The following is a 12,049-nucleotide window of genomic DNA, read 5'->3' on the forward strand; positions in this document are numbered from 1 at the left end:
CCCAGCAATTGATTGATCAATGGACTGATTCATTCCTTCACTCACTCACTTTCTTGAACCTCTGACATGTGCCTGTTACGGCCAGGAGCTTTTATAGTCATTTGATTTGAATTCATCCTGGGGTTCCTAGCCCAGCCCTTGAGGAAGTAGAGTCCACCCATGGTGGTAGTGGGCCGTGCAGATCCGAGGGATCTGTTTACCTGGCAGCTCCTACCCCTGCCTGCCCAATCCTGACTGGGGCCCTCCCTTCTCCCCTAAATCCCCAGTGTTGTCAGTTTCCAGGGCACAAGAGAAGGATCTGGCTGGGAGGAGGAAGAGACAGCTCCACCAGGAGATGGACATCAGAGGTCAGCTGGAGAGCCCAGCGCGTGCAGCATCCTGGCAGCTACCAACAGCTGGTCTGTGCCATGGATCGCTGCGGGCACTTCCCAGGCAGAGCTGTCTGAATCTTTCCCCATTTCCTGGGTGCCGTCCCATGCAGCAGCCCAGCAGAGTCTGTGGGCCTTCCAGGGGCCCGGTGGGTCTTCTCAAGGTCTTAAAGTTGCCAGGCTAAAATGGCATTCTTCCAGAAATCCCTTTGCTGGAGACAAAGCATTCTTTTCTTCATGCCTTTCCACTGCACTGTTGGCTGTAATACAGATGTGATGTCTGGTGCTCAAGCAGCCATATTGAGCCATGAGGTGAAAACCAAATGCTGAGGATTGTGGGGCAAGATGGAAGGCAGCGTCCCCAATGCCTGGGCTGCCTCGTTCAGGAGCTTTCACGGAAGAAAGAAAGAAACTTCTTTCTGTTTGAGCTACTCTGGTTTTGGGTTTTCTGTCCCTTGCAACTGAACCTAATCCTAATAGATAGCCCTGTTTACTTTGGGAGAGAGAGGACATGGCTGCTGGTTTGGTCCTTTTCTCTCCTACCCGCCTTAGGCACTCAGTTTCACCTTGTGAACTCTTAGAAACTCTCCTCTGTTCACTCAGATCCTCATCTCCCCAAGGTGTCTTCTTGGTCCCAGCCTGCAGCCTTCGACCAGAGCATAGAGCCGTAGCTTTCTTTGGACAGCATCTGCTGCTTTTGTAAAATAATAAAATATGAAACATTTACTGCTAATAAAGTAAACTATCTGTGAACTCCCAGTACACATAAGACTGTTTTTGAGGCATGAAGGAGATAACAGACAGGACAGTGACAGCACGCAGGCTTAGGGAGGGCACGCAGCAGATGGTGGCTGGGTCCATGCTCCACCCTCTCCTCCTCTGCTGACACCATGTCTGGTGTGTTTCCAGTATTTTAAAGTGTCACCCCAGGAACCCCAGAACTCCAACACCTGTCCATGTACCTGGGTGACAGCCTTGACCCAGCCACATTATTACTGCATGATCCTGGGGAAGTCCCTGCTTCTCCCCAATCTCAGAGGAGCTGTGACTCACCCCTATGCTGCCTTCAGGTATCCATGCAAGTGACACCCATCCTGTCCAACCTGCCCCTGCCCCTAGCCCCGCTTTCTCACTCTGCTCTGTTGATCTCCGTAGCATCTGGCCTCATCTGGCTCACTCCACGTGTACATCTCTCCACATCCCCTTCTCCACTCCCCGTGGAAACTCCACCTGGAGTTACCTTGTCCACTACTCTGTCCTCAGAGCCTAGAACAGTGCCTGGCACCTACTAGGCACTCAAAGCCTGTCAAATGAAGGAACAAACAAATCTGTTATGGAGCAATCAAGTATGTTGGCTCCAAGTCACAGCCTGCTTGGCTGGTCTTCATCACACGCACTCTGGTGTGGCTGGAAAATGCAGACTCTGAGTGTGTCACTAATTACAGATAAAATATTTCAACTTCTTGGCAAGCTCCACACTTAGAACACCCTCTTTCTTCATTGGAAAATCCTGGAGGGTTGGGATCATGTTTAATTCACCTTCTAAGTCTATCTAGCCATTATCTCTCTCCATGTCTATACTTCTTCATCTACCCACCTGTCCATTCACCTACCTGCCCACCCACCCATCTGCCCATCCACCCACCCACTCACCCACCCATATGCGCATTCATCCATCCATCCATCCATCCATCCATCCATCCATCCATCCATCCATCCATCCGTCCGTCCGTCTACCTGTCCACCTGTCCATCAATTCATCCATCCATCCATCCATCTACCTGTCCATCCATCCATCCATCCATCCATCCATCCATCCATCCATCTACCTGTCCACCTGTCCATCCATCCATCCATCCATCCATCCATCCATCCATCCATCCATCCACCTACCCACCCATCCATCCACCCATCTACCTGTCCATCCATCCATCCATCCATCCATCCATCCATCCATCCATCCACCCATCCATCCATCCATCCACCCATCTACCTGTCCATCCATCCACCCATCTACCTGTCCATCCATCCGTCCGTCCGTCCATCCATCCATCCATCCATCCATCCATCCATCCATCCATCCAACCACCTACCCACCCATCCATCCACCCATCTACCTGTCCATCCATCCACCCATCTACCTGTCCATCCATCCACCCATCTACCTGTCCATCCATCCATCTGTCCATCCATCCATCCTCCTTCTTCCTCCCTTTTCTATTTTTTACCCTAACCTACTCCCAGGCTCTGTTGTTGTCACCTCGTTCTATTACCTCTGAGGAGCTTGGTGCCACAGAGGAGACAACACATCAGACCCCCATTGCTCATTCCTGTGTGACCTTACAGAACTGTTGCACAGGTTAGAGACATGAGGATTGAGCACTGCCCCTGGCACATATTTGGTCTTTGGTTAATGGTAGGAGTTGTCATCTTTTTCCTCTCAGCATCCTTAAACTGGCTGATCACAGCATAGTGGACTAAAGATGGAAACAATGGAAGGAATGAACACAAAATCACAGACAGATTAAGAGCTCAGCTGTGGTCAATGTGTGCGTGCATACTCAGGCACTGTCCCGTTATTCTACTCAATTAACCTTATGATACTTGTGATGTAGGGCAGTGAGCCCCAAATTGGGGCTTACCCCAGGAAGGTTCTTGGACTTGCTCAGGAAAGAATCCAAGAGTGAGCTGATGGGGGAAGAAAACATCTCTATTGAAGTGGCAATGTTACAGTTCCAAGACTGCTCCTGCAGAGTAGGGCTACTCCACAGTCAGCATGCTGAGGGCAGCAGCTCAGGAGCAATTATGCAGTCATATTGATACCCATTTAATTATATGCAAATTAAGGGACAAATTATGCAGAAAATTCTAGAAAAAGAGCAGTAACTTCCGGGTCATGGGTCATTGCCATGGAAAGGGGTGGTAAATGGGTGTTGCCATGGCAATGGTAAAGTGACAAGGCACACTGGTGGGTATGTCTTATGGAGAGGTGCTTTTGCCTCTTCCTTGTTTTAGCTAGTCCTCAGTCTGGTCCAGTGTTCCAGATCTGCCTCTGGAGTCGAGTCCTGCCTCCTGCCTCACTTCCAGTCCTCCTGTTACAGATGAAGAAACAAGGGCTCAGCAAGGTTCACCCCCACTACCAACTTCCCGGTACACAGTTATTTCTCCTGAAAATGTAAATGACCAAGTCCACAGTCCCCCTGTGAGGAGATTCACGGCACAGCCTCCAGGTGTAACGTCAGGTCACCCTTCATTGAGGGAGGTCTGGGTTTGCAAATTAACTCAGGTCTGGGACTGGGGGAGGGACTGTGTGCCTCTGTCCGGGGAACAGTGAGGGAGGGGGTCTCAAGTCAGACCCCTGTTTACCAAACCTAAGCCTTTCTGGTTGTAAAAGCCGCAAGTCTTTGTAGGGTCTGATCCATTTTTACCCTGGGGAACTTGTGATCCATTAGCTCCAACAATCCCTGTTGGTCAGGCTGTTGGGACAGCGACATGGTCCTCTGCCTGTTTTTTTTTTTTTTTAATTATTATTATTATTATTTTTACTATACTTTAAGTTCGAGGGTACATGTACACAATGTGCAGGTTTGTTACATAGGTACACATGTGCCATGTTGGTTTGCTGCACCCATCAACTTGTCATTTACATTAGGTATTTCTCCTAATGCTATCCCTCCCCCAGTCCCCCACCCCATGGCAGGCCCTGGTGTGTGATGTTCCCCACCCTGTGTCCAAGTGTTCTCATTATTCAATTCCCACCTATGAGTGAGAACATGTAGTGTTTGGTTTTCTGTCCTTGTGATAGTTTGCTGACAATGATGGTTTCCAGCTTCATCCATGTCCTTGCAAAGGACATGAACTCATCCTTTTTATGGCTGCATAGTATTCCATGGAATATATGTGCCATATTTTCTTAATCCAGTCTAACATTGATGGGCATTTCTGTCCTTGTGATAGTTTGCTGAGAATGATGGTTTCCAGCTTCATCCATGTCCCTGCAAAGGACATGAACTCATCACTTTTTTTATGGCTGCATAGTATTCCATGGTATATATGTGCCACATTTTCTTAATCCAGTCTAACATTGATGGACATTTGGGGTGGATCCAAGTCTTTGCTATTGTGAATAGTGCCGCAATAAACATACGTGTGCATGTGTCTTTATAGTAGCATGATTTATAATCCTTTGGGTATATACCCAGTAATGGGATGGCTGAGTCAAATGGTATTTCTAGTTCTAGATCCTTGAGGAATCGCCACACTGTCTTCCACAATGGTTGAACTAATTTACACTCCCACCAACGGTGTAAAAGTGTTCCTATTTCTCCACATCCTCTCCAGCATCTGCTGTTTCCTGACTTTTTAATGATCGCCATTCTAACTGGTGTGAGATGGTATCTCATTGTGGTTTTGATTTGCATTTCTCTGATGACCAGTGATGACGAGCATTTTTTCATGTGTCTGTTGGCTGCATAAATGTCTTATTTTGAGAAGTGTCTGTTCATATCCTTTGCCCACTTTTTGATGGAGTCGTTTGTTTTTTTCTTGTAAATTTGCTTAAGTTCTTTGTAGATTCTGGATATTAGCCCTTTGTCAGATGGTTAGATTGCAAAAATTTTCTCCCATTCTGTAGGTTGCCTGTTCGCTCTGATGGTAGTTTCTTTTGCTGTGCAGAAGCTCTTTAGTTTAATTAGATACCATTTGTCTATTTTGGCTTTTGTTGCCATTGCTTTTGGTGTTTTAGTTGTGAAGTCCTTGCCAATGCTTATGTCCTGAGTGATATTGCCTAGGTTTTCTTCTAGGGTTTTTATGGTTTTCGGTCTAACATTTAAGACTTCAATCCATCTTGAATTAATTTTTGTATAAGGTGTAAGGAAGGGATCCAGTTTCAGCCTTCTACATATGGCTAGCCAGTTTTCCCAGCACCATTTATTAAATAGGGAATCCTTTCCCCATTTCTTGTTTTTGTCAGGTTTGTCAAAGATCAGATGGTTGTAGATGTGTGGTGCTGTTTCTGAGGCCTCTGTTCTGTTCCATTGGTCTATATCTCTGTTTTGGTACCAGTAACATACTGTTTTGTTTACTGTAGCCTTGTAGTATAGTTTGAAGTCAGGTAGCGTGATGCCTCCAGCTTTATTCTTTTTGCTTAGGATTGTCTTGGCAATGCAGGCTCTTTTTTGGTTCCATATGAACTTTAAAGTAGTTTTTTCCAATACTGTGAAGAAAATCATTTGTAGCTTGATGGGGATGGTATTGAATCTATAAATTACCTAGGGCAGTATGGCCATTTTCACGATATTTATTCTTACTATCCATGAGCATGGAGTTTTCTTCCATTTGTTTGTGTCCTCTTTTATTTCATTGAGCAGTGCTTTGTAGTTCTCCTTGAAGAGGTCCTTCACATCCCTTGTAAGTTGGATTCTTAGATATTTTATTCTTTTTGTAGCAATTGTGAATGGGAATTCACTCATGGTTTGGCTCTCTGTTTGTCTGTTATTGGTATATAAGAATACTTGTGATTTTTGCACATTGATTTTGTATCCTGAGACTTTGCTGAAGTTGCTTATGAGCTTAAGGAGATTTGGGGCTGAGATGATGGGGTTTTCTTTTCTTTTTTTTTTTTTTTTGAGACGGAGTCTTGCTCTGTCGCCCGGGCTGGAGTGCAGTGGCTGAATCTCAGCTCACTGCAAGCTCCGCCTCCCAGGTTTATGCCATTCTCCTGCCTCAGCCTCCCGAGTAGCTGGGACTACAGGCGCCCGCCACCTCGCCCGGCTAGTTTTTTGTATTTTTTAGTAGAGACGGGGTTTCACCGTGTTAGCCAGGATGGTCTCGATCTCCTGACCTCATGATCCGCCCGTCTTGGCCTCCCAAAGTGCTGGGATTACAGGCTTGAGCCACCGCGCCCGGCCGATGATGGGGTTTTCTAAATATACAATCATGTCATCTGCAAACAGGGACGATTTGACTTCCTCTTTTCCTAATTGAATACCCTTTATTTCTTTCTCCTGCCTGATTGCCCTGGCCAGAACTTCCAACACTATGTTGAATAGGAGTGTTGAGAGAGGGCATCCCTATCTTGTGCCAGTTTTCAAAGGGAATGCTTCCAGTTTTTGCCCATTCAGTATGATATTGGCTGTGGGTTTGTCATAAATAGCTCTTACCATTTATTATTTATATTATTATTATTTATATTTCACCAATCCCTGTTGGTCAGGCTGTTGGGACAGCAACCTAGTCCTGTACTGGTTTTTTTTATTATTATTATTTTTTATTTTTTTAGAGAGAGTTCCACTCTTGTCACCCAGGCTGGAGTGTAATGGCGTGATCTCAGCTCACTGCAACCTCCACCTCCTGGGTTCAAGCAATTATCCTGCCTCAGCCTCCCATAGTAGCTGGCGCCTGCCACCATGCCCAGTTAGTTTTTTTGTATTTTTAGTTGAGACAGGGCTTCGCCATGTTGGCCAGGCTAGTCTCGAACTCCTGACCTCAGGTGATCCACCCGCCTCGGCCTCCCAAAGTGCTGGGATTAGAGGCGTGAGCCACCGTGCCCGGCCCTGTGTCTGTGACAGTGATGCACCCACACCACCCCTGGCAGTCACTGCCACCTCTGGGCTTCTGCCATCTCAGATCTTGGTTTCCACTCCAGGAATCCAGAGGTGGGCCACTGACCGGACACCTTCCCTGGACACTAAGACATTCCGAAGGGTGTTGGGTCCTCCGCAAGGTGGCTCGCTGTGTGGGTGTAGGGCTGGTACTTTGGGCCCTCGGGCATCATGGTAAAGGGCCATCCATGCTCAGTCCACTCCTCTGGCTCTGTCATGCCTTGGCGTCTCTGTCATCTCCAGGTGGGGGAGCCAGCTCTGCGTTGGCCTTCACCTCACCTGCCAGCCGACAAAGCAGCTGTAGAAACAATCAGGGCCGTCCCCTGCTGATGAGGTTGGCACCTTGCGTGCAGGACCCCCTGTTGGTGGAGCAGCATGGATAAATTCAGCTCCATCGAGGCTACATTCTCTCCTCCTTGGCGTGCGTCCTCAGAACCCACTCAATGTCTCCCCCAGATGTCTGATGATATGGAATGACATTCCATACAGGTTTTGGTTTGAGATTGCTATTTAATCTTGCCCCTCAAGGCCTCCTGCCAGCTGACTCCAGCTGAAGACTCTGAGGATGGGGGCCACATGAGGGTGATGACAGGGTCCCTGCTCTGGCAGGACCAGCCCCATCAGACAGTAAAGAGAGGCTACTCAGCTGGCAAGGGGACTCGGTGGGGAGTGGGGGTTCAGGGCATTCCAATCAGCCAGAATCCTCCCTAGAGCTGGTGAGGCCATGGCATCAATCGTGATGTAATTTGCCGTTCTGTAGGCTCAAGTTTTGAGTTTCATTTTTGGCTACCTCAGTCTTATGACAGTGAGAATTAGGAAACATTTTTACTGTAGTCATAGAAGTCCTTCGTTTTCTTTTTTCCCTTAGTTTTAACTTTTTTTGTTTTTAAGACAGGTTCTTGCTCTCACTCAGGCTGGAGTGCAGTGGTGTGGTCACAGCTCACTGCAGCCTCAATTTCCTGGACTCAAGCCATCCTACCGCCTCAGCCTCCCAAATAGCTAGGACTACAGGTGCACACACCATGCCTGGTTGATATATACATAAACTTTTCAGTAGAAAAACGTAAACACGGGGTCTTTACTTAGTAGAGACGGGGGTCTCACTATGTTGCCCAGGCTGGTCTTGAACTCCTGAGCAAAAGTGATCCTCCTGCCTCTGCCTCCCAAAGTGCCGGGATTACAGTCATGAGGTACTGCACCTGGCCCAGAAGTCCTCAGTGTTTGATCTGGGTCTTGAGCCAAGAATTTAGGAATTTAGGAGACGGGCATCTGCATCTCTGATAGTCCAGTGCTGTGAGAACCCATTCAGTCTAATTCCTCATTCCTTTCATTCTTTTCTAAGGCAATGAATTCTCAATGAAGCTTTGTTCTCAATGGGTTCTTCCTTCCAGGTGACTCCAGGTGGCAAATCTGACATTCTGCTTCCCCTACATGCCACAGCTTCCAGATCTGAGCCTTTATGATGTGCTAAATTTTTACTGACTTCAGCCCCAAGCAGTTCAGATCACTAATTTCAGTTTCTCTGAGCTTCCTCCAACATCCACTGCCTGTAACCACTCCTGACACCAGCTTCTATATAAGGCAAGGTTCTTAGTTGCAGGCAACAGAAACCAGCCCCGGTTAACTTATGAAGAAAAGGATGTTCAAAGAATGGATATTGAATAGGATATTCAAAGAATTCCGGGTGACTCATGCATTGCTGAGCAGGCTTGGAGACCTGGGTTTGTGGTATGCAAACAGAATCAGTCCTCTCTGATGCAGTCTGAGGGCAGTGCTCTGAACACCTGTTTGACACTGCAGCCCCTGTGACTGGCACCTTCCAACTAAATACCCAGCACTGGGCCCGGTTGCTCCACGGCTCAGCCAGGGAGATGCTCTGCTTCTTTGCAGCACTAATTATGTTGTTCAGTCTTGAGTTGGTGTGCCTGATTGGTGAGCCTCGCAGACTTTAGCTGTGTCTGAGAAAGGGCGTAGTGGGGATTTTTAGTTTCTAGGCGGGCGGAGGGGGTGGTGGGGGTTGGTCCCTGGGTCCACAGCCTACAAGGTACAGTTAAGGCAGTGTGTGGTCAAAACAATGAAACAAAAGTGGAATGTCTCTTTCATTCTGTACCACATTTCTTCCACCTCTTCCAGCTGAGCACAGGATGAGTCTGCCCTGCCCAGAGAGCTGTCCCTTCTGACTTAGGATCTCTTTGGCTGTACATTTAAGGATGAAGAAGTGTGTAGCTGTTTTACCTATGACTGGATTCCCAGATCCTAACTCAGTTGCAGGCACACCACGGGCACTCAGTTCATGTTATTAGGTGATGGAACATGTCTTGTGAGGACAGAACTAAGGGTAAGACACCTGCCCCAGGTGCAAAGGTTAAAGGGGCACCAAAAATTCTCAGTGATTCAAATAAGTCATCATTTCATGCAATATGTGTATAGTTTTTTGAGGCAGAGTCGTGCTCTGTCACCCACGTTGCAGTGCAGTAGTGTGATCTCAGCTCACTGCAACCTTCGCCTCCTGGGTTCAAGCGATTCTTGTGCCTCAGCTGCCTGAGTAGCTGGGACCACAGGCACATGCCACTGCACCTGGCTAATTTTTATATTTTTAGGAGAGATGGGGTTTCCGCATGTTGGCCAGGCTGGTCTCAAACTCCTGACTTCAAGTGATCCGCCTGCTTCAGCCTCCCGAAGTGCTGGAATTACAGGCATGAGCCACTGCACCCAGCCTCATGCAGTATTTTAAGAAATCAAAATTAATGCAAACAAGTTCACCACGAGCCGGGCCGGCTGTGGCGGCTCATGCCTGTAATCCCAGCACTTTGGGAGGCCAAGGTGGGCAGATACTTGAGGTCAGGAGTTTGAGACCAGCCTGGCCAACATGGTGAAACCCCGTCTCTACTAAGAACACAAAAATTAGCCAGACATGGTGGCGCATGCCTGTAATCCCAGCTACTTGAGAGGCTGAGGCAGGAGACGCAGAGGTTGAAGTGAGGGAGGCAGAGGTTGCAGTGAGCTGAGACTGCACCACTGCACTCCAGCCTGGGTGACAGAGCGAGACTCCATCTAAAAAAAAAAAAATTATCATGAGCCAAAATATCAAAATTTCACTTCAAGACAGGAGCTGCCTGAACACTTACACAATGCCTCGCTCGCCTCACTCTAATCTTGGCTTTGTCAGATCCTGTCTTGTTTTAAAATGTTGTGCCCTGGGTGGGGGCCTGCCGCAGCCGGGGTCCTGCTGACCCAGCTCCATGTTCACTGTCCTTTCTTCTTCCTTCTGTGGCCTTAGTTTTGAGTCTTCACTCTCTCAACCCAACCATTGAGAAGCTCCTCCGGGGTTCCCTCTCCTCACCCCAGACTTTCCCACCATGGACCACCTCACTCTCTGCTGCCCCCTTAGGCTTCTTGATGAAGAGAAGTCAAGCCACTCCCCTGCTCAAAACCTTCCACGGCTTCTGACCCCAGGCGAGGCTCACACTCACCAACAAGGCATGCAAAACCCTCTGTGGCCAGCCCGGCGAGGCTCCTTACTCCTAAGCCTCCCCGCCTGTCACGTGCCCTCCTCCTTCATCTCCAGGCTGTGCCTTTCTCCACATCTACACTTCACTGACTGTCTTCAAAGTCAACCTCAAATTCACTAGAAAACCACCCCTGGAGGAATGTAAAATGGTGCAGCCACTGTGGAAAAGAGCAGGGTGGTTCCCCAGAAACATTCACACAGAATTATGATATGAACCAGCAATCCCACTTCTGGGTAGATACCCCAAAGAACTGAAAACAGGGTCTCGAAGAAATATTGGCACACCCAGGTTCACAGTGGCATGATTCGCAAGAGTCAAAAGGTGGAGGCATGGCCGGGTGTGGTGGCTCACACCTGCGATCCCAGCACTTTGGGAGGTTGAGGCAGGCGGATCACCTGAGGTCAGGAGTTGGAGACCCCCTGGCCAACAGGGTGAAACTCTGTCTCCACTAAAATTACAAAAATTAGCCGGGCATGGTGGCGGGCACCTGTAATTCCAGCTACTCGAGAGGCTGAGGCAGGAGAACCGCTTGAACCTGAACAACGGTAGGTTGCAGTGAGCCGAGATCGCGCCACTGCACTCCAGACTGGGAGACACAGTGAGACTCTGTCTCAAAAAAAAAAAAAAAAAGGAAAAAAAGGAAGCAACCGACGTGTCCACCAAAAGATGAATGGAGAAACACAACGTGGCATATATATGGGTACATATGTGTTAGTCCATTTTTGTATTGCTAGAAAGAAATACGAGAGGCCGGGTAATTTATAAAGACGAGGTTTCATTGGCTCACAGTTCTTCAGGCTGTACCAGCATGGCGCCAGCGTCTGCTCCTGGTGAGGCCTTATGAACGTTACAGTCACGGCGGAAGGCAAAGGCGGAGCAGGCACATCACATGGTGAGAGCAGGAGCACAAGAGAGAGTGGGGGACAGGGGTGCCACCGAATTTTAAATTTTTTTTTCTTTTGAGACGGAGTCTTGCTCTGTCGCCCAGTCTCGCTCTGTCACCCAGGCTGGAGTGCAGTGGTGCGATCTCGGCTCACTGCAAGCTCCGCCTCCCGGGTTCATACCATTCTCCTGCCTTAGCCTCCTGAGTAGCTGCGATTACAGGCACCTGCCACCACACCCGGCTACTTTCTTGTATTTTTAGTAGAGACGGGGTTTCACCGTGTTAGCCAGCATGGTCTTGATCTGACCTCATGATCTGCCTGCCTTGGCCTCCCAAAGTGCTGAGAGTACAGGCATGAGCCCCTGTGCTCGGCGGGTGCCACAGACTTTTAAACAACCAAATCCTGTGCGAACTCGCTCATCACCAAGGGGATGGTGCTAAACCATTCATGAGGGATCGCCCCCATGACCCAAACACCTCCCACCAGACCCCGCCTCCAACACTGGGGATTACATTTCTTTTTTTTTGAGAGGAAGTCTCACTCTTGTTGCCCAGGCTGGAGTGCAATGGCGAGATCTCAGCTCACTGCAACCTCTGCATCCCAGGTTCAAGCAATTCTCCTTGCCTCAGCCTTCTAAGTAGCTGGGATTACAGGCACCTGCCACCATGCCCAGCTAATATTTG

This window comes from Macaca mulatta, chromosome 10, assembly GCF_049350105.2.
Source record: "Macaca mulatta isolate MMU2019108-1 chromosome 10, T2T-MMU8v2.0, whole genome shotgun sequence".
Lineage (NCBI taxonomy): Eukaryota > Metazoa > Chordata > Mammalia > Primates > Cercopithecidae > Macaca > Macaca mulatta.